Source organism: Caretta caretta, chromosome 1, assembly GCF_965140235.1.
Source record: "Caretta caretta isolate rCarCar2 chromosome 1, rCarCar1.hap1, whole genome shotgun sequence".
NCBI lineage: Eukaryota > Metazoa > Chordata > Testudines > Cheloniidae > Caretta > Caretta caretta.
Genome location: NC_134206.1, coordinates 118,788,733 through 118,809,517, shown reverse-complemented (window position 1 = coordinate 118,809,517; position 20,785 = coordinate 118,788,733). Strand labels below are relative to the sequence as shown.

At 41.8% G+C, this 20,785-nt stretch overlaps 1 protein-coding gene across 6 annotated transcripts in view; it reads left to right on the top strand.

Annotated features, from left to right (window-relative positions):
- Positions 1 to 20,785, top strand: part of NPAS2 (neuronal PAS domain protein 2) — a 199,227-nt gene that overhangs the window by 1,669 nt on the left and 176,773 nt on the right. The window lies entirely within an intron of this gene.

Below are 20,785 nucleotides of genomic sequence, written 5' to 3'. Positions count from 1 at the left end.
TTTTGGCTGAGGAAGGGTTCCTGGAGTGGGCCACAAGGTTGTCATTTGCCAAGAGCTTCTTTTAATTTAAACCATTTGTCAGTTTTCTTCTAGTTTTCTTTTAGTTTGCAGACCAGAAAAAAAGGTGCTAAATAGACTTCTAACAACATGGAATTTGTTTCCTAAAGAGCTGTGTAATGCTCTTTTCCTGTCAGGGCAGTGGAGTGATTTAGCAATTAGTAAAAAGAAAAGGAGTACTTGTGGCACCTTAGAGACTAACCAATTTACGATGAAGTGAGCTGTAGCTCACGAAAGCTTATGCTCAAATAAATTGGTTAGTCTCTAAGGTGCCACAAGTACTCCTTTTCTTTTTGCGAATACAGACTAACACGGCTGTTACTCTGAAACTTAGCAATTAGTGAGGATGCTAATCCAAAAACTTGATATTCCTTAACTGCGTACAGGGTATCTTCCTTTCACTCCAGTGATTTAGAAATAATTAGCTGTTATAAATATTATAGCCAGCAGAGGAACTTTAATCTTTTTATGGTACTAAATCTGAGAAAGACTATAAAACCCCTTAGTGTGGGCATGCATAAATTGAGCTTTAAGTGTACAAATTCAACAAGTGTCCACTGTGGCTGTACCTTGAAGTGGAAAATTGTCTCCTTCACTCATGTATGAAATGCTAATTTGTATCCCATAGAGATGTTTGTTTAGTTAGATTAAATAATTAGTGATTGTAGTTTCATGATGTAATCAGCTCATCCATTGATCTGTGTCTGTTTCTGACACCTATTGGCTGCCTAACAAAGGGCCCAAACAACCAGAGTGCATTTAGGAGTAATAAGAACAAGGAGTACTTGTGGCACCTTAGAGACTAACAAATTTATTAGGGCATAAACGTTCGTGGGCTAAAACCCACTTCATCGGATGCATGCAGTGGAAAATACAGTAGGGAGATATATATATATATATATATACAGAGAACATGAAAAAATGGGTGTTGCCATACCAACTCTAATGAGACTCATCAATTAAGGTGGGCTATTATCAGCAGGAGAAAAAAAACTTGTACTGATAATCAGGATGGCCCATTTCAAACAGTTGACAAGAAGGTGTGAGTAACAGTAGGGGAAAAATTAGCATGGGGAAATAGTTTTTAGTTAGTGTAATGACTCATCCACTCCCAAAAAGAAAAGGAGTACTTGTGGCACCTTAGAGACTAACCAATTTATTTGAGCATAAGCTTTCGTGAGCTACAGCTCACTTCATTGGTTAGTCTCTAAGGTGCCACAAGTACTCCTTTTCTTTTTGCGAATGCAGACTAACACGGCTGTTACTCTGAAACCTGTCATCCACTCCCAGTCCTTATTCAAGCCTAATTTAATGGTGTCCAGTTTGTTACTCATGTGAGTACCCATGAGTAACCTGCATGTGTGAGGGTTTGGGGCCAATAATATATTTCATGAACCTAACACTAACACTGTTTGTCTGTTCTTGTATTTTAAGATACAGAGCTATGATTTCATCTTCTTTTCAGTAAAATTTTCAACAAGTTTTTCTGTAACTTAATTAAAAGTAGTGCAAGGAGTGACCTCTATAGTTAGGGTTGCCCAACACTTGCCATTATAAACCTCTGTTTTCAACTGCTTAACTTTATGAAAAGTAAATGTTTTGGGCTGAAATTTTCCATGTTGGTGTCTGCCTATGGCTGATTTTTTATTTATTTATTTTTAATTTTGAGCTAAAATAGTCCAGTCACTTCTGAGAATGATATTAGGGAAAAATATATTATTTTGTCCATGTTAAAAAAAACAAAAATCGTACAACCATTTCTTTGGGAAGCTCTAATGCCTCCATGACTTTGAGCAGGGAATTGAAATTTGGCAGGGATGTCACTCCGGTGGCAGGGATGTACCTTTTGTTGCTTCTGTGAAAATGTAAGCAAATTTGGCCAAGTTATAAGCTTTTAAAAATCCTCAATTTGCACATGCTCGGTGGAGACTTGTTAGAGTTCAGCTGCTAAATTTTCTGAAGACTCTGTGCTGAGCATGCTCCATCTCCTCACAGCTCCACTCTATGTATGTGCCATCTCCACAGAGCGACTGAGCATCCTCCAACCTAAGGCTGCAGGGGCTGAGCAGGCATCTTCCCTGTGGTTGCTCCTCCTCATTTCCAGTGGCTGCAATGGTGCTGAGCACCAGAACTGAGAGGAGGAAGGCTGTCTCTTATGTGCTGTTAGTGCTCCCCTGCTGGCGCAGGGGAAGAGATGGAGGAAACAGCTATGCTCAAATGCAGAGGAGTGATAAGTAGTGGGGAGAGGAGAAAGGGATGCAAGGAGGGAGGATTTGGGCATGCAGGGGTCAGGAGCAGAAGTGTGGGACAGGACAGGAGTTGAGGGGGTCAGAAGATGGGGAGGAGAATGGGAACAAGAGGTGGAGTAGGGCAAGAACTGGGAATGGGGAAAGGCAGGAATGAAAATGGGTTGGGAGTAGCAGAACAGAGGCAAGGTTGGGAGTCAGGGGAGGGGAAGGAACCCGAGTGGATAGCAGCCGGGAAAGAGACGGGCAGAAGCTGGAGAGGACAGGTACAGAAGGATCTGTAATGATTAGAGCACATTCCCCTCCAGAACCTGGAATTGAACCCATTATTCTGGAGTCGTAACATTTCTTTGATAGCAATCTGTTGTGAAAGCTACTGGCAAAGTGTATGTCTTCATCCTCTTCTACTGGCAGGGCTGCATAGAAGATGATAACCTTCTATTGCTACCAGTTACTCTGTTAACTCTAGTGGTAGAGAACTTTGCTGTGGTCCCAACCCTGCTGATGACCCATGTGGGGCTCACTGTGCTTCATGATGGAATTTTTGTTTTTTTCAATTCTTTAAGTTTTTAAAAATCTTAGGAAATTACATAAAAGTACATTAAAAGAACATTAAACTTGCAAAATCTTATGGAAAAATAGTATGTGGTGATGTAATTAAAGGATATATCACAAGGGGGCTAAATTAAGGTTACGTGGGCAGCCTTAATTGTGGTATTTCCTAACTTTTGAGCGCTTGACTTGGTAACCTTAATATTCTTTTCATGTAGGGTTTTATATGATGAGTGTAAAGATTTGAAGAGGCTACTGTCAGTTAAATAAACATTTGTTTAAACATATACTTTTCAACCTACATACCAATTACCCATATTATTACTGTAATTATTAAAAGTAAAAGAATTTTTAAAATCCAATGTATTTGTTACTATGTATTTTCTGTGTTTACTTTCTGTATTTCTCTCATCTCATCCTGGACAATGTAGAATTTTATTGAATTTTTGGTTTTACTTTTGTTTATAGTTAGTTTCACTTTCAGGTTTCTAGTGCTGCAATGTTTGAGTTTCAGATTCTGCAAAGGAATATTTATTTGTGTAAACATAGCAGTTTCTGTATTTCAGTTATGTTTTCCTGTTGGCCCTAGGTTTTATAAAAAATTGTTTATTATAAAATTAGGGTTAGATCCTTCATATACTTATTTTTGTGAATAAGTTCTCTCACACAAGTAGTTCTGTGGAAGTCAATTCAAGCTGACAGTACCCTTTTAACAGATTTGTTATGAGACAGCTTAATTAAGTTTTAAAAAATAAAACGGAGGAAACAAACATGGGGAAACAGTTTCACCCCGTGCAATGACACATCCACTCCCAGTCTCTACTCAAGCCCAAGTTAATTGTATCCAGTTTGCAAATCAATTCCAACCCCATGAACGCCCCCCACTGCTCTTCGGACGTTCCTGTTGGCTGCTGGGGGTGGCCCACCTTGATTGTCACGGCAGGAGGTTTTCTCCCTCTCCCCTCCCCGCCCCCCCACTCTTCTGCTGGTGGTAGCTCATCTTGAGTGATCGCTCTCCTTGCAGTGTGTATGATAACACCCATTTTTTCATGTTCTGTGTGTATATAAATCTCCTCACTGTATTTTCCACTGAATGCATTCGATGAAGTGAGCTGTAGCTCACGAAAGCTTATGCTCAAATAAATTGGTTAGTCTCTAAGGTGCCACTAGTCCTCCTTTTCTTTTAGAGGTATTAGTCTTGCTGGTATCGTGTTATTATCTTGTATGTCACAATATTTATTCATAATATAAGGCTCTGGTCCTGCTCTGTGATTCATTGTGGACTGCTGGGCCTGCCTGGAGCCCAGTTGACTTCGTTGGGGGAAAGGAAAGGAAGGAAGGGGGCAGGAAGGGAACAGAGAGTGACCGCTTGGTTTCTATACACTAGGAATTAATCAAAGATTTCTAAAAAGTTATACCAAATCTTTTCAAATTTGTGTGAGGTCCCTCTTTGAAATGTTACCTGCTTTTTAGCTGCCAGGTCAGCCAAGTCGCTGTGCCAAGCTTCTATCCCCAGAAGCAGTCTGCTCTTCCATCTGAGCAATATGAGTCATTGGGCTACAAGCACTGTTCTAGAGAACCAAGCTTTCCTTGAGTTGGAGAGTTTCTGAGATGAAGGGTTATATCCCAAATGTAGTTCTGGGAAATAATTTTTGAGAAGTTGTTATTATATAAGTCCCAAAACATGTGAGCCAATGTGGCTCCAAAGATGCACATCTCCTGCAGCAATCTGTTTAGGCAGGGCCCATGCACTGTAGCCTATGTGGCGACCAAGTATATTTTTAAATACTAGACTATTTTTATCATAATGAACAAAATGTACCTTTTTTATCTAAAGACTTTATATTGTTGCCAGCTTCTTGATGGCAAAATAGTAATTTTTAAAATTAAAGTCATTCTGATGATATTTGCTAGCTTTTAGATGAATTCATCCTGATTTTTTAAATAAACAGTCTCTCACTATTTTTAATCAGGCGTTACCACCACTCTGTTTTCTGGCACAGACACCAAAGTTGGCAGTTTTTCAAAGAAGCAAATGCGCGCGTACACACACACACGACTATATTATATTGGATGGATTGATTGAAATCAAAAAGATTTAAATCACCAATTTTAATCATGATTTAAATCAACAAACAGGAAACCTTGATTTAAGTGATCAATTTTAATCATGTGTTGTATTTGTGCTTTTTATTTTCCTAAAGAAAGGTTGATTCTCACTGGTTAATTAAAACAGGTTGCATTGTAACTAACTATATCCTTTATTCTAAATTTGGTGCTTCTTTTTGCTAACCAGGAGGATATACTACATCTATAAACATTTAATGAAGCAATTATATAGCTTAACTAACATTTATTCAGATTCTTAACTTTTAGATTTTTTTAGTATGTTAGAAAATAGTGAAATATGCATTTCTTATTTACCAGAATATGACTAATTTTTTACTTGTGATTTGTGTCAAGTCTATGTGAACGGAAATTCAAATTCAATCAAAAATGCACAAAAACACAGTATTAATTTTTTTAAATCAAACTTAAATATGCTGGGTACATAAGAAAAAAAGTTTATCAAAACATATTCTACATTCAAAACTCATTTATTACACAAAGGAAATATCTGTAGTTAATGAATTGACCTGATTTGCTTCGGGTCACCATCTCCTTCAAGATTTTAAAACCAGTAGATCTCATCCCATCACACCTAGTTTTTCTTCATACACTGGAGGAGAAAAACAAGCCCTCCTGCTTTTTTCAACTCCCACTTTGTTTCTTAACTTTAAATGAACTAGTCATTAAACTGAACTAGCTGAATAAACTGAAATGAAAAAAATATTCTCCCTATTCCTGCAGAAAAGGCTACCACTGTCAAAAGCTAGTTTAGAATGCCAACCAATTCTGGTTATAGGAGCTTAGTCAGTGACTTCAACCAGTTCAGTGGTTTGATTCTGCAGTATTTAAAACTTGACAGAGGTACTGCTCAATATTTGTTGTTTTTAATTTACATTATTTTAATAGTTAAGACTTTAACATAAATTGTCAATTTCAAATTTAAGTTTAAATAGATTTATTTAAAAAAACCCTATATTTAATTTAAATAAAAATATCTGATTAAAAAAACCCAATATTTTAAAATAATTGATTTTTATCCATCCTGATATTATAAAATAAAACAGCAGACTCTCATACTTTTGCATGTTAGAGTGTTGTTGTATAAGCAGTTGGGGGAAAACAAAATACAATCCACCCTCGCTATAACGAACCTGTCAGGATCCAGGCCTTTTGTTCGTTATAGCCAGGGGTTCATTCTAGCAAAAGGACAATCAGAACGAACCATAAACTGCGGGAGTGAGTTAATGAAGTCGCATTGGATAGAGGTGTTAGCTTAATTAACTAATTAATAATAATTAAGGCTACAAGTTGGTCATCTTTGGTGACCTCTGCAACTTCAACCCCTGGCGGAAGAGCTCCCAGCTGTCAGCCCCCTGCAGAAGCGGGGCTCCGGGCTCTCAGCTGTCAGCCCCAGAGCCCCTTGGGCTCAACCCTGGATAAAAATTGTCCATAAATATACAACATCTCCCCCTGCCCCTTTTTTTTTTACGGTATGGTAATAAAGGGCATTATACCTAGGTGTACTGTATCTAAAAGCACTCTTGAGTTTTGTATTTCTTGTTCATGCTGTTTTTGTGTTATTTAATAAGCAACATTAACCACACTCCCCAATGGTGATAGTGAAACAGTGTTTTGGACACTGATTCTATTGAACAAATAGACATCTCTTTTTCAGAGAGCTGTCAGATTGTTCAGTCTATTGAACAACAGTAAAGGTTCTTGGGTGCTCTGTAATTAACATTCAATCAAGTTAAAAATAAAATAAAATAAAATAAAAATAAAATCTACAAAATAAAGCTTGGAGTTAGAAAATACTCCAAATTTAGGTTCTAATTTGGCAGTCACTCTTACAAGTCTGTCACTATTGTGACAGGGTCAGGCCAGATGGCTACAAGAGAGTGGTCGAAGGTAGATACATTAGTTCCAGGTTAAGCAGGTCCCTTTTCCCTAGGTAAAATAACAGGGACTATTCCAGAACACTCAGGAACTTTCTAGAACTAATTAAGGCAGGCAGGCTAATTAGGACACCTGTAGCCAATTGGGAAGCTGCTAGAATTAATTAAGGCTAATCAGGACACCTGGTTTAAAAAGGCTGTCACTCCAGTTAGTGAGGTGTGCGCGTAAGGAGCTGGGAGTGAGAGGACGTGCTGCTGGAGGACTGAGGAGTACAAGTGTTAACAGACATCAGGAGGAAGGTCCTGTGGTGAGGACAAAGAAGATGTTGGGATGATGCCAAGGGGAAGTAGCCCAGGGAATTATAGCTGTTGCGCAGCTGTTCCAGAAGGCACTCTAGACAGCTGCAGTCCACAGGGCCCTGGGTTGGAAGCCGGGGTAGAGGGCGGGCCCAGGTTCCGCCCAAACCTCCCAACTTCTGACCCAACACAGAAGCTTCCACCAGAGGTGAAGGTCTCTGAGCTGGTCCCCGACCCACATGGTGGATCAGCAGAAACTGCGGGGATTGTTCTTACTCTTTTTTCCCCCATGTTGGCCAGTGATGAGGATATCTAAGTGAACGGCAGATATGAGCCATGAAAGTGGCCAAACTGAGGGCTGCCGTGAAACTTAGAGGCAAGCAAAATCCGCCAATAAGCGCAGGACCCACCAAGGTAGAGGAGGAACTTTGTCACACTATGATTTATTCTGTTTTAAGAAAGCATGTACTTCATTATTTAAACTTCATATTTTTATGTTCCTTTCTTTAAAAAAACTGGACCTCCCTGGGTAAGTGGAATCACTGGGAGGAAAATTGAAATTGATCACTTGAAAATAAATTTTTGCAGAAAAAGTTTTTGACACAATCATATTGGGTTTGATTTAATTTTGATATTTTGCAGTTGATGAACTGTTCACCATATTTTCTCTTAATTCACACTTTGAGACTCCAAGCAACTTTTTACATTGAGAGCTTCTTTTCAGAATGAAGCTCTCACTTTGGCTGTCTTAATCAACAAGTGCTGTAGAGCCTCTGAATCAAACTCGATGAAACTTAACATTGCTGGGTTATCTGACTTTAGTCAAATACAACAAATGGCTTGACCGTTCAAGGCTTGCTTGCACAGTAGTTCCAATGACTGAAGTGGGAATACTCTCATGAGTCTGACTTGTGATATTTAACATTACCTCTTGTATTGTACAGAATAATTGGAATTCATTTTCCAGTTGCAGGAGTTGACAGATATTGCATCTCATTATTCATAACCTTTGTTTTTTCAAAGTTATCAATTAGGGGGCAGGATATTGTTTCTGTTCTAACTAGATGTATCTTCTTCTCTGGGCCTTGTGGAAAAAGTCTGCAGATTCTACTTCTGGCATTTTGTCTATTTCTGGTTTTCTCATCCGAAACAGAAAAAGGTTTTAAATTAGAGGCTTTACGTTAGATAAATCCATATGGCATTTGTACTTCTAGTGAAAGTTTCTTCAATTTATGGTAACAGAAAAAGTTGTTTTATTATTTCTGTATGGCCCAAGGGCATTCTTTACCCTTTCAGTAACTCCATCCTGTTCATCAGACCAACATCTATATTGCTTCCTCTTCAGTTACAAAGAATTTTTTTTTCTATTTCTCATATTTTAGTGATCTTGTGCTACATTTTCAGGTACACTAATAAGCCTTTAAAAAAAAAGCCATTTTCTTATTTACATATTGTATTTCCTCAGTGTTTCTGCAATGTAATATGTCCAACTAGATATCCCAATCAAACAACAGTTCTTTTCTAATTGAAACATGCTGGTTGTATTTCCAACAATTTCAGGAAGAGTAATGCAGAGCACAAAGATTAGTCATACAAGTTATTGTTTTAACAATTATGTTGTTTTTACAATAAAGACTAGAAAGTCTCCGTTACACCGTATATTGCCACTGAATTTTTTTGACTGCCATTAAAGTCAGTGGAAATTTTGCCTGAATAAGATCCGTAATACTCAGCCCTCAATCTGATTGGTCTCAAAGTGATAATAATCAGTTTAATCTTTCCTGTTTCTCTCAAGCACAAGGGCCAGGTTCTCAGCTGCTGTAAATTGGCATAGCTTAGTTGATTTTAACAACTACAATTACTGAAATGAAAAAACCCGCTGAGAGTCAGGCCCCTAATATCCACATTTCCTCTAAAAATATACAGTACAACCTTTTCAACAACCAAGTACCTTGCAGGTATTCAAATTTGCCAGTATTTAACCCTTAGGAAGCAGAATTTCATTTGAGGCCTGATCCTGCAGTCCTTATTAAGGCAAAGCTTCCACTGACATCAAATGGAGTTCTGCGTGACAAAGGGGTACAGGTTTGGGCTTTTGAACATTTCTGGCCCCAGCTTCTTAGGTAGGTGTTATCTGAGTTAAAAACAATGAACAACAATATGGAGTGCTTACTATATATAAGTTTCAGAGTAGCAGCCGTGTTAGTCTGTATTCACAAAAAGAACAGGAGTACTTGTGGCACCTTAGAGAGACTAACAAATTTATTTGAGCATAAGCTTTCATGGGCTACAGCTCACTTCATCGGATGCATAGAATGGAACATATAGTAAGAAGATATATATATATACACACACACACACATATGAACATGGCAATATGTGTAATGACCCAGCCACTCCCAGTCTCTATCCAAACCCAAGTCAATGGTATCTAGTTTGCATATTAATTCAAGCTCAGCAGTTTCTCGTTGGAGTCTGTTTTTGAAGCTTTTCTGTTGCAAAATTGCCACCTTTAAGTCTGTTACTGAGTGGCCAGAGAGGTTGAAGTGTTCTCCTACCGGTTTTTGAATGTTATGATTCCTGATGTCAGATTTGTGTTCATTTATTCTTTTGCGTAGAGACTGTCCGGTTTGGCCAGTGTACATGGCAGAGGGGCATTGCTGGAACATGATGGCATATATCACATTGAATTAATATGCAAACTAGATTGCAAACTAGATACCTTTAACTTGGGTTTGAATAGAGACTGGGAGTGGCTGGGTCATTACACATATTGAATCTATTTCCCCATGTTAAGTATCCTCACACCTTGTTAACTGTCTAAATGGGCCATCTGGATTATCACTAGAAGTTTTTTTTCCTCCTGCTGATAATAGCTCATCTTAATTAATTAGCCTCTTACAGTTGGTATCTCTACTTTCACCTTTTCATGTTCTCTGTATGTATGTATGTATACATATAATCTATATCTTCTTACATATGTTCCATTCTATGCATCTGATGAAGTGTGCTGAAGCCCACGAAAGCTTATGCTCAGATAAATTTGTTAGTCTCTAAGGTGCCACAAACTCCTGTTCTTTTTACTATATACAGTGATTTCATCTGAAGACCTCAGCGTAAAGTAAGACTTCAACCTGTTCAGAGCAAAATTATACAGATTTTCTTTTGAATTTTAGAAAATTACTCAAATAATATCCACACCCATACTAACAGCTGCATTTCTTTATTCAGTGAAATTGCACAAAAGATAAATTTGGCTGAAAGACTGATTCACTAATACTATACCCCAACATTGTAGTGGTTTGTGTATTTGAAAAAATCAGTTAACAGTGTACAACATTTTTTCTTCACCCTATTAATCCCAGCTAAAATGACAGTCTCACAAAGGCAATGATGAGGGGCCTATCCAACAAAAGTATATAGGGTTCTTGAGTCACAGAGACCATAGATCATTTTACCTGGCTCCTCGACGACCAATGTATGTAGAGAAAAGATCAGCTTGTTGTGATGGATCTAAAAACACTCCTGCATGCTGTGGATTTGTGGAGCTGCTTGGAGGGAGGAAGCTCCTGTAAATAAACTCCTTCCCTCCTGTATTCTGTTATCTCCTATCTCTCTCAGTCCATGGCTCTTCCAAGTAAGCAACAGGGACTGATCCCAGGTGCCCTACAGGTTGTCTTAAAGGAAAGATGGGTGATGGAACCTCTCATTTCTCAGTAACTGGAGAAGGAGAGAGAGTCTGCCTCCTCTCTTTTTCAGTTCTCTCCTATCTTTGTCTATTGCTATTTTATTTTCTATTTTTTGTAAAATAAATAAATAAATAAAACATTGTTTGGCATGGGGAAGGTAAGAATAATCTCTTTGATCCAGTGGATCCTTTTTTCTACCTTCCAGGCTGACCAATTCAAAGCTGTTATCCTGGGAGAAATCTTTGTCTTTGGGGTGCACACTTCCTTAGCTTAGTCCCCCTAGATGAGAACATTGTGGGAATGTCCTGAGCATGCTCTGTGCATACCCATTATCATGGCCCTAATTCAGGAACGTAACCCTATTTAGGAAAAAACTTAAGTACATACTTAAAGTTAAGTACACGTGCTTGAAGTTGATCAAGTGCTTTCCTGAACAGAGATGGGCTTAAGTACATGGTTACGTGCTATCCTGAACCAAGGCCAGGAAGTAGATTTCAATGAGGATGGGCAGATGGAAAAGGAGTGGTCCTAGGCAGCGAAGTTAAGCACTACATGGCTGCTAGTAAGTGGGAAGTACCCTTTGAAAGTCAGTATAGTACAGAGAAAAGGAGTACTTGTGGAACCTTAGAGACTAACCAATTTATTTGAGCATAAGCTTTCGTGAGCTACAGCTCACTTCATCGGATGCATACTGTGGAAAGTACACAAGATCTTTTTATACACACAAAGCATGAAAAAATGGGTGTTTACCACTACAAAAGGTTTTCTCTCCCCCCACCCCACTCTCCTGCTGGTAATAGCTTATCTAAAGTGATCACTCTCCTTACAATATGTATGATAATCAAGTTGGGCCATTTCCAGCACAAACCCAGTTTTCTTCCCCCTCCCCCGCCCCTCCATCCCACTCTCCTGTTGGTAATAGCTTATCTAAAGTGATCACTCTCCTTACAATGTGTATGATAATCAAGGTGGCCCATTTCCAACACAAATCCAGAGTTTAACAAGAACGTCTGGGGGGGGGTAGGAAAAAACAAGGGGAAATAGGTTACCTTGCATAATGACTTAGCCACTCCCAGTCTCATATAGTAAAGAGGAGCCCAAATGCTTCTCTGAGCCAGCAAATTGGAAGTTACCCTTTATCTGGATATGGTCCTGAGGATATTAGCTGCCCTGAACTTTTGGCTATTCATTTGCTTTATTATCCATCTTCTCCTTTAATATCTCCGTATATTACAAGGATGATATGAGCGTATTATAATTCGAAGTCGTTTATTTTGTTTCTTCAGCTTTATAACTTTTTAATATTTTCTCTTCTGCAAGCTCTGAAAGAAAATTGTGTTCCCAATTCCTCATAAGTTATATCTGATGTGATTTGTGTGTTAATTTATCAATTTGTTGTTAAACAGCTTGATAAATGTTGATTCTGTGTGCTAAGTCTTTGGAGAATGACCTTGTATTACATTTGTTTTGGAGGATTTTTGTAAAAAATATAAACTATTTTGTCAATATGCAGTGTTGTAGCCGTATTGGTCCCATGATATTAGAGAGACAAAGTGGGTGAGGTAATATCTTTGATTGGACAAACTTCTGTTGGTGAGAAAGAGGGAAGGATATTGGGACTGGGAGTCAGTTGGGATGGGAAGTGTGGGCAGGGGAAAATAGTATGTTATCATGTAATTAAAGCCTGTATCATAATACATATGCACAAGGTGGGGGGGGTGAATTAAGGATCTGGCATTTCCTAACTTTTGAGTGCTTACTTTGCAACCTTAATGTTCTTTTAATGTAGTTTTTTGTGGGAAATTTCCTAGGTTTTTAAGCAAGTAAACTGAAATCAGAAATTTTATCATGTGGCATCTGTTGACACCTACATGGTTCATTAGCATCACTGTTTAGATCCCACGACACAGACCTAATGAAGTAACTGAGAGCAGTAATAGGTTTTTTTCATCTTCTACGTGGACCAGTACTAGATGGAGATGGGACACTTTGCCAGTGGGTTTCACAGGTATTTCCTGACGGTGGAGAACTCCTGGGTTCCATTGCAGGCTCGGGAGGGGAGTGTGCTGTAGTGGGCACAGACTCTTAGAATCATAGAATCATAGAATGTCAGGGTTGGAAGGGACCTTACGAGGTCATCTAGTCCAACCCATTGCTCGAAGCAGGACCAATTCCCAGTTAAATCATCCCAGCCAGGGCTTTGTCAAGCCTGACCTTAAAAACCTCTAAGGAAGGAGATTCTACCACCTCCCTAGGTAACGCATTCCAGTGTTTTACCACCCTCCTAGTGAAAAAGTTTTTCCTAATATCCAACCTAAACCTCCCCCACTGCAACTTGAGACCATTACTCCTCGTTCTGTCATCTGCTACCATTGAGAACAGTCTAGAGTCATCCTCTTTGGAACCCCCTTTCAGGTAGTTGAAAGCAGCTATCAAATCCCCCCACATTCTTCTCTTCTGCAGGGTAAACAATCCCAGCTCCCTCAGCCTCTCCTCATAAGTCATGTGTTCTAGACCCCTAATCATTTTTGTTGCCCTTCGCTGGACTCTCTCCAATTTGTCCACATCCTTCTTGTAGTGTGGGGCCCAAAACTGGACACAGTACTCCAGATGAGGCCTCACCAATGTCGAATAGAGGGGAGCGATCACGTCCCTCGATCTGCTGGCAATGCCCCTACTTATACATCCCAAAATGCCATTGGCCTTCTTGGCAACAAGGGCACACTGCTGACTCATATCCAGCTTCTCGTCCACTGTCACCCCTCGGTCCTTTTCCGCAGAACTGCTGCCTAGCCATTCGGCCCCTAGTCTGTAGCGGTGCATTGGATTCTTCCGTCCTAAGTGCAGGACCCTGCACTTATCCTTATTGAACCTCATCAGATTTCTTTTGGCCCAATCCTCCAATTTGTCTAGGTCCTTCTGTATCCTATCCCTCCCCTCCAGTGTATCTACCACTCCTCCCAGTTTAGTATCATCCGCAAATTTGCTGAGAGTGCAATCCACACCATCCTCCAGATCATTTATGAAGATATTGAACAAAACCGGCCCCAGGACCGACCCCTGGGGCACTCCACTTGACACCGGCTCCCAACTAGACATGGAGCCATTGATCACTACCCGTTGAGCCCGACAATCTAGCCAGCTTTCTACCCACCTTATAGTGCATTCATCAAGCCCATACTTCCTTAACTTGCTGACAAGAATACTGTGGGAGACCGTGTCAAAAGCTTTGCTAAAGTCAAGAAACAATACATCCACTGCTTTCCCTTCATCCACAGAACCAGTAATCTCATCATAGAAGGCGATTAGATTAGTCAGGCATGACCTTCCCTTGGTGAATCCATGCTGGCTGTTCCTGATCACTTTCCTCTCATGCAAGTGCTTCAGGATTGATTTTTTGAGGACCTGCTCCATGATTTTTCCAGGGACTGAGGTGAGGCTGACTGGTCTGTAGTTCCCAGGATCCTCCTTCTTCCCTTTTTTAAAGATTGGCACTACATTAGCCTTTTTCCAGTCATCCGGGACTTCCCCCGTTCGCCACGAGTTTTCAAAGATAATGGCCAATGGCTCTGCAATCACAGCCGCCAATTCCTTCAGCACTCTCGGATGCAACTCGTCCGGCCCCATGGACTTGTGCACGTCCAGCTTTTCTAAATAGTCCCTAACCACCTCTATCTCCACAGAGGGCTGGCCATCTCTTCCCCATTTTGTGATGCCCAGCGCAGCAGTCTGGGAGCTGACCTTGTTAGTGAAGACAGAGGCAAAAAAAGCATTGAGCACATTAGCTTTTTCCACATCCTCTGTCATACAGCCAGCTCTCCTGGACTCCTTTCCCCTTCATGTTAGTCCCCCAGGGGATCCTGGCCATCCGTTCCCTGAGGGAGTCGAAGTCTGCTTTCCTGAAGTCCAGGGTCCGTATCCTGCTGCTTACCTTCCTTCCCTGCGTCAGAATCCTGAACTCAACCAACTCATGGTCACTGCCTCCCAGATTCCCATCCACTTTTGCTTCCCCCACTAATTCTACCCGGTTTGTGAGCAGCAGGTCAAGAAAAGCGCCCCCCCTAGTTGGCTCCTCTAGCACTTGCGCCAGGAAATTGTCCCCTACGCTTTCCAAAAACTTCCTGGATTGTCTATGCACTGCTGTATTGCTCTCCCAGCAGATATCAGGAAAATTAATTGATTAATTGATACATCTGATGAAGTGAGCTGTAGCTCACGAAAGCTCATGCTCAAATAAATTGGTTAGTCTCTAAGGTGCCACAAGTACTCCTTTTCTTTTTGCGAATACAGACTAACACGGCTGTTACTCTGAAACAGGAAAATTAAAGTCACCCATGAGAATCAGGGCATGCGATCTAGTAGCTTCCGTGAGCTGCCGGAAGAAAGCCTCATCTACCTCATCCCCCTGGTCCGGTGGTCTGTAGCAGACTCCCACCACTACATCACTCTTGTTGCACAGACTTCTAAACTTAATCCAGAGACACTCAGGTTTTTCTACAGTTTCATACCGGAGCTCTGAGCAGTCATACTGCTCCCTAAAATACAGTGCTACTCCCCCACCTTTTCTGCCCTGCCTGTCCTTCCTGAACAGTTTATAACCATCCATGACAGTACTCCAGTCATATGAGTTATCCCACCAAGTCTCTGTTATTCCAATCACGTCATAGTTCCTTGACATCACCAGGACCTCCAGTTCTCCCTGCTTGTTTCCAAGGCTTTGTGCATTCGTATATAAGCACTTGAGATAACCTGTTGATCGCCCCTCATTCCCAGTATGAGGCAGGAGCCCTCCCCTCACAGACATTCTAGCCTGTGCTTCCTCCCGGTATCCCGCTTTCCCACTTACCTCAGGGCTTTGGTCTCCTTCCCCCGGTGAACCTAGTTTAAAGCCCTCCTCACTAGGTTAGCCAGCCTGCTGGCAAAGATGCTCTTCCCTCTCTTCGTAAGATGGAGCCCGTCTCTGCCCAGCACTCCTCCTTCATGGAACACCATCCCATGGTCAAAGAATCCAAAGCCTTCTCTCCGACACCACCTGCGTAGCCATTCGTTGACTTCGACGATTCGACGGTCCCTACCCAGGCCTTTTCCTTCCACGGGAAGGATGGACGAGAACACCACTTGCGCCTCCAACTCCTTTATCCTTCTTCCCAGAGCCACGTAGTCTGCACTCTTCCCACTCTTCTGCTCATCCCCTCCGAAGTGTGACCCCTTCTGCACCGTCCCTTCCGGTCTGCCCCCATTCCTATCCAATCTCTTCCACACCCCTGGCTCCTCACTCCAGTTCCATTCTCCTTAACTACCAGTCCCAGTCTCGACTCCTCAGGCTTCTCATCTCAGTCCTAGTCTCCTTGTCCAGCAAGTCCTAGTCTCACCCCTTCAGACGCTCCATCCCAGTCTCTCTCTCCAACTCCGAATGTGCTTGCCCAGCCATCCCCAGATCCATCCCCACTCCTCAAGGCTCCTTGTCCCAGTCTTCTTGCCCAGCCACTCCCAGTTCCCCCATTCCCAGCTCCTCATCTGATCTCTCTCACTCCCCCACAGCTTCCAGTTGTCCTCCTGCCCACATTGCCCATCCCCACTGGCTTCTAGTCCCAATCTCCCTCCCCAGGCTCCTTTTTTAATGTCAATGCTCCCTCCCCCACCACCAGCTCCTTGTCTTAGTCTCTTTGTCCAATCACAGTTCTCCTGCCTCACCCCAGCTCCTTGTCAGATCAGTCTTCTCTCATCTCCTTCCCCTCGGCTTCCTGGTGCTCAGTCTCAGTTTGCTCGTTCAGCCAGTGCCAACCCCTTCACCCCAACTCCAAATCCCAATCTTTCCTCCACCCCAACTCCCAGTCCCAGTTTCTCTCATCTCCCCCTACAAGTTTCCAGTCCGAGTTTTTGTCACTCCCAACTCCCCCTCCCAGCTTCTTGTCCCAGTTTACTTCTCCTGCCCTCTCTGCAGGTCCAGCTGTTGTCTATTTGAATCATGAAACTTCATCCTCCATTCTGACTGGGCTCAGCAGGGAGATCATAAGAGCACAGACGAGACAGTCTTCCCGTTCTCTGTTCACGTGCGCGGACCCGGCATGGCCTGCATCAGCCCACATTTGCAATTGCAGGGGAAGTCCTGCTGAGCCCTGGAATGGAGCATGCTCAGTGCAAAAGGAAATCTTCAGGATGATAGCTTCCAAAATCTAAGAAGTCTCTACAGAGCATTTCAAAGGCTGAATTTAGGCAGGTTTTCATGGGGACAGCAAAAGGCACATTCCTGACACAAAAGTCACCCCCTACCAAATTTCAAATCCCTGCTCCAAAGCATGGGGACCCAACAGCTTTTTTAAAAAATGTATTCTACCCTAGCCGCATTTTCAGAAATGTCTGAACCATTTTCACTAGAATTAAAGACCAAAAATCAGCCTGAAGAACACATCTGGCATGTAAAATTTACATCCAAATGGTTAAAAATTGGTAAAGTTATAAGTAACTGAAAACAGGGGCTTAAAATGGGAAGTGTTGGCAACCTTAATAGTCGGCAGCACTGTTAGTCCTGACCATAATTACTTTAGAATAATCCACAGTTCCCTAGTTATTGTTTGGATTTGAGGTCTCTAAGACAACTGTGACACTGTCATCCAAGAAATGTCAGATCAAAAAGGAAAAGATTGACAGAATAAAAAAGATTTTGTCATCACTGAGTAAACTTGCAGAATGGCTGGGCAAGGAGACTGGGGAGAAACCTACAGAATGGTTACTAACTGGATAAAAGTACAGAAAAAATGTATGGCTTAAAGTAAGTTCTCCTCTGTAAGGTGTACAATATATGCTTTGGAGGAACATTTTGTTTTCTATAAACCCTACTGTTGATCTAAGCGTGAGATCAACAATTAAGCCTATTCAACATACCAGGTACTGGAACTCGCTTATTTATTTTCTACTTATTCAGTCAAAAACTGACCATCTCACAGAACTATTTTTTAAGCTAGCTCCTCAGAGGCCTTACAGTACTCCTCCCCCCCCCCCCTCCCTTTGCATGATGCAAAACATTCACTAGAGGCAAACACATTTCAGGTTTAAGGAAGAGGTGAAAAGATCATTTTGGTACCTAAATCAATTTAAGTTTTGCAGACTGAACTGTGAAGGCTGTCTTTTTTCCCTGAATAAAAGGACGACAGAAGCAGTCAAAAGAGGCAGCAATTTTTGATTTCTTTGTCTGCTGTTGATAAACTAGAGAGACAAGATGGGGGAGGTAATTAATATCTTTTATTAGACCAGTTTCTAATCTCAGTGCCATCCTGCCCCACCCATGTCCTTGTCCCAGTGTCTTTGTCCAGCCAGTCCTAGTTCTCCCTGTGCACTCTGGCTCCTCATCAGATCTGTCTCCGATCCTCCTCAGCTCCTTTCCTCTACTCCACTGGTTCTCTGTCCCAGACTTCCTATCATAGAATCGTAGAATATCAGGGTTGGAAGGGACCTCAGGAGATCATCTAGTCCAACACCCTGCTCAAAGCAGGACCAATCCCCAATTAAATCATCCCAGCCAGGGCTTTGTCAAGCCTGACCTTAAAAACTTCTAAGGAAGATTGCTGAGAGTGCAATCCACACCATCCTCCAGATCATTTATGAAGATATTGAACAAAACCTGCCCCAGGACCGACCCCTGGGGCACTCCACTTGACACCGGCTCCCAACTAGACATGGAGCCATTGATCACTACCCGTTGAACCCGACAATCTAGCCACCTTATAGTGCATTCATCCAGCCCGTACTTCTTTAACTTGCTGACAAGAATACTGTGGGAGACCGTGTCAAAAGCTTTGCTAAAGTCAAGAAACAATACATCCACTGCTTTCCCTTCATCCACAGAACCAGTAATCTCATCATAGAAGGCGATTAGATTAGTCAGGCATGACCTTCCCTTGGTGAATCCATGCTGGCTGTTCCTGATCACTTTCCTCTCATATAAGTGCTTCAGGATTGATTCCTTGAGGACCTGCTCCATGATTTTTCCAGAGACTGAGGTGAGGCTGACTGGCCTGTAGTTCCCAGGATCCTCCTTCTTCCCTTTTTTAAAGATTGGCACTACATTAGCCTTTTTCCAGTCATCCGGGACTTCCCCCGTTCGCCACGAGTTTTCAAAGATAATGGCCAATGGCTCTGCAATCACAGCCGCTAATTCCTTTAGCACTCTCGGATGCAACTCATCCGGCCCCATGGACTTGTGCACGTCCAGCTTTTCTAAATAGCCCCTAACCACCTCTTTCTCCACAGAGGGCTGGCCATCTATTCCCCATGTTGTGATGCCCAGCGCAGCAGTCTGGGAGCTATCCTTGTTAGTGAAGACAGAGGCAAAAAAAGCATTGAGCACATTAGCTTTTTCCACATCCTCTGTCACTAGGTTGCCTCCCTCATTCAGTAAGGGGCCCACACTTTCCTTGGCTTTCTTCTTGTTGCCAACATACCTGAAGAAACCCTTCTTGTTACTCTTGACATCTTTTGCTAGCTGCAGCTCCAGGTGCGATTTGGCCCTCCTAATTTCATTCCTACATGCCCGAGCAATATTTTTATACTCTTCCCTGGTCATATGTCCAACCTTCCACTTCTTGGAAGCTTCTTTTTTATGTTTAAGATCTGCTAGGATTTCACCATTAAGCCAAGCTGGTCGCCTGCCATATTTACTATTCTTTCGACTCATCGGGATGGTTTGTCCCTGTAACCTCAACAGGGATTCCTTGAAATACAGGCCAGCTCTCCTGGACTCCTTTCCCCTTCATGTTAGTCCCCCAGGGGATCCTACCCATCCGTTCCCTGAGGGAATCGAAGTCTGCTTTCCTGAAGTCCAAGGTCCGTATCCTGCTGTTTACCTTTCTTCCCTGTGTCAGGATCCTGAACTCAACCAACTCATGGTCACTGCCTCCCAGATTCCCATCCACTTTTGCTTCCCCCACTAATTCTTCCCTGTTTGTGAGCAGCAGGTCAAGAAAAGCTCCCCCCCCAAGTTGGCTCCTCTAGCACTTGCACCAGGAATTGTCCCCTACGCTTTCCAAAAACTTCCTGGATTGTCTATGCACCCCTGTATTGCTCTCCCAGCAGATATCAGGAAAATTAAAGTCACCCATGAGAACCAGGGCGTGCGATCTAGTAGCTTCTGCGAGTTGCCGGAAGAAAGCCTCATCCACCTCATCCCCCTGGTCCGGTGGTCTATAGCAAACTCCCACCACTACATCACTCTTGTTGCTCACACTTCTAAACTTAATCCAGAGACGCTCAGGTTTTTCTGCAGTTTTGTACCGGAGCTCTGAGCAGTCATACTGCTCCCTTACATACAGTGCTACTCCCCCACCTTTTCTGCCCTGCCTGTCCTTCCTGAACAGTTTATAACTATCCATGACAGTACCCCAGTACATCTCGTCATCCAATTTCAGTCTCTACTGAGCATTGGTGAACTATGATTTTTTCTCCAGAGGCTTTATAACTTGGATGTGGATGGATTTTTACAGGGACAACAGGGGCATATCTCTGACATAAAGACCTCCCACAGCCAAATTTCAAATTCCTTCTCCAAAGAATGGCAGCTTTGGATCTTTTCAAAGAAAATGGCACCAGAATTTTTTTAAATAGACCATGTATTTTTCAGTAGCCTTGTTCTTGGAAATGGCTGTACAGTTTTGACTGAAATTTTTCAAAAAAATTCAGCCCAAGGCCGATACCCAGCATGGAAGGTTTCAACCTGAATGCTTAAAATTTGGCAAAGTTATAAGCCCTTTGTTTTCAGTTTAAACTGATTTTTACTGAAAAAAATCTCAGGTTTTAAGTATTACTTGTTTTTTTCCAATTTTCATCCTACTTTTGTATCATTCAAATATATTAAAAAATAACTTGTTTTATTAGGAAAATACAATACATTGCATGAGATACATGTATTAGGATAATACATTAGACTGTGTATATATTGCGGTAA